The sequence below is a fragment of the Carlito syrichta genome, unplaced genomic scaffold (genome assembly GCF_000164805.1).
Source record: "Carlito syrichta isolate Samal-C Ts95f unplaced genomic scaffold, Tarsius_syrichta-2.0.1 Scaffold314399, whole genome shotgun sequence".
NCBI classification, from domain to species: domain Eukaryota; kingdom Metazoa; phylum Chordata; class Mammalia; order Primates; family Tarsiidae; genus Carlito; species Carlito syrichta.
In genome coordinates this window covers 338,243-340,751 of record NW_007258495.1, presented here as the reverse complement: position 1 = coordinate 340,751, position 2,509 = coordinate 338,243, and positions in this window count along the sequence as shown.

Below are 2,509 nucleotides of genomic sequence, written 5' to 3'. Positions count from 1 at the left end.
GAAAAGTAGGGAGGAAAAATCTGCACAAATGAAGAAAAACCAAAAGAAGAATATAAGAGTCACACAGAACCCTGGGAGGTCAGACACTGAGAAAACAGACATCAGAACACAAACAATGAAGAGCTCCCAGAATGACTGGTCACAAGCAACAAACCCAGACATCAAAGAATTAATAGAGAGATTTAAAAAATTGAGGAGAGACAAGAGGAAAACAGGAAGGAGCTGATGACAGAAATAACAGCAGTAAAGAATACTGTGATGGAAATAAATAGCAAACTAATTAGCATGGAAAGCACAATTAGCCAAGCAGAAGAAAGAATCTCAGAACTTGAAGACCAAAATACAGAACTAACCAAAACTGTCAAAAACATAGAAAAGATGCTTTAAAAGTCAGAGCAAAACCTTCAGGAGATGAATGATTACTTCAAGAGACCCAATCTAAGAGTAATTGGCCTTCCTGAGGCAGAGAGAGAGTGAGAGGTCACAATGGAACAAACATTTCATGAAATCATTCGAGAAAACTTCCCTCATCTCATCAGTGATGCAAAAATTCAAGCACAAGAGATTCAGAGAACTCCTGCAAGACAACAAATGAGAAGACCAACTCCCAGACACATAGTAATTCACCTAAACAAGTAGCTATAAAAGAAAAAATCCTAAAGGCAGCAAGAGAAAAAGGCCAGACTACCTACCAGGGAAGACCAGTTAGAATAGCAGCAGATTTATCCACAGAAACCCTCCAGGCTAGGAGATCCTGGAGGCCTATCTTCAAAGTTCTAAAAGATAAACAATTTCAACCAAGAATAACCTACCCAGCCAAGCTAAGCTTCATTAGTGAGGGAGAATTGAAATCTTTTCCAGATATCCAATCCCTAAGAACCTATGATGCCACCAGACCACCTCTACAAGAAACACTTAAGAAAGTATTAAACACAGAAGAAAAGGAAAAAAGAACAACAACATTCTTCATAAGAGTACAGGCAAAAGATTAAAAACACACATGAATCAACTCCAAAACCAAAAGAAAGACAGCAAACAGGAACACCAACTCTGTAAGAACATAATGACAGGGATCAACTCTTGCATTTCAATTACTAGCCTAAATGTGAATGGACTAAATGCACCACTGAAAAGACATAGAATGGCAAAATCGATGAAATATCATCAGGCAACAATCTATTGCCTTCAAGAGACTCACCTCACTAGAAAGGACACTCACAGACTCAAAGTAAGAGGATGGGAAACAAACTTTCAGGTGAACAGAACACAAAAGAAAGGAGGAGTAGCAATCTTAATTTCAGACAAAATACCCTTCAAGCTATTAAAAATTTAAAAAGATACAGAAGGCCACTACATAATGATAAAAGGTTCAATCCATCAACAAGAAATATCCAACTTAAACATATATGCACCAAACATAGGAGCACCAACTTTCATAAAGCAGTTTCTAGGTAAACTAAAAAAAGATATCGACTCCAACACCACCATAGCTGGGGACTTCAACACCCTACTCACAAACCTAGATAGATCATCAAGACAAAAAATCAGCAATGAGATTCGAAACCTCAATGTGACTCTTGACCAAATGAAATTAATTGATACCTACAGAACACTCCATCCAAAGATCACAGAATACACATTCTACTCATCATTGCATGGGACGTACTCTAAAATTGACAACATACTTGGCCATAAATTAAGTATAAGCAAATTTAAAAGAACCAAAATTTTACCATGTACCTTCTCGGACCACAGTGGAATAAAAATAAGCATCAACACCAACAAGGTCCCCCTAAAACCCACAAAGACATGGACACTAAACAACATGATGCTAAACAACTCCTAGGTCAATGGTGAAATCAAAACAGAGACTAAAAGTTACCTGGAAGCAAATGAAAATGAAGAAACATCTTACCATATCTCTGGGACACCATGAAAGCTGTAGTAAGAGGGGAATTTATATCCCTACAAACGCACATGAAGAAAATGGAAGGATCACAAATTAATAGCCTAACAAGACACCTAAGGAAGCTGGAAAAGCAAGACCACAAAAACCCTAATTTCAGCAGCAGAATCCAGATCACCAAAATAAAAGCCCAAATCCAGGACATAGAAGACAAAAAGATAATACAAAAAAATCAATGAAATAAAAAGCTGGCTCTTCGAAAGGATAAACAAGATTGATGGTCCCCTAGCTAGACTGACCCAGAAAAAGAGAGAAAAAGCACAAATAAACACAACCAGAAAAACAAAAGATGAAGTCACATCTGACCCTGAAGAAATACAAAAGAATATTAGAGACTACTACACACACTTGTATGGAAACAAACTTGAAAACCTTAAGGAAATGGAGGACTTTCTGACATCACACAACCTGCCTAGGTTGAAACAAGAAGAAATTGAGACCCTAAATAGACCAATAACAATCAAGGAAATTGACTACATAATAAGAAAACTACCTACAAAAAAAAGCCCTTGTCCAGATGGTTTTCCAGCAGAATTCTACAAG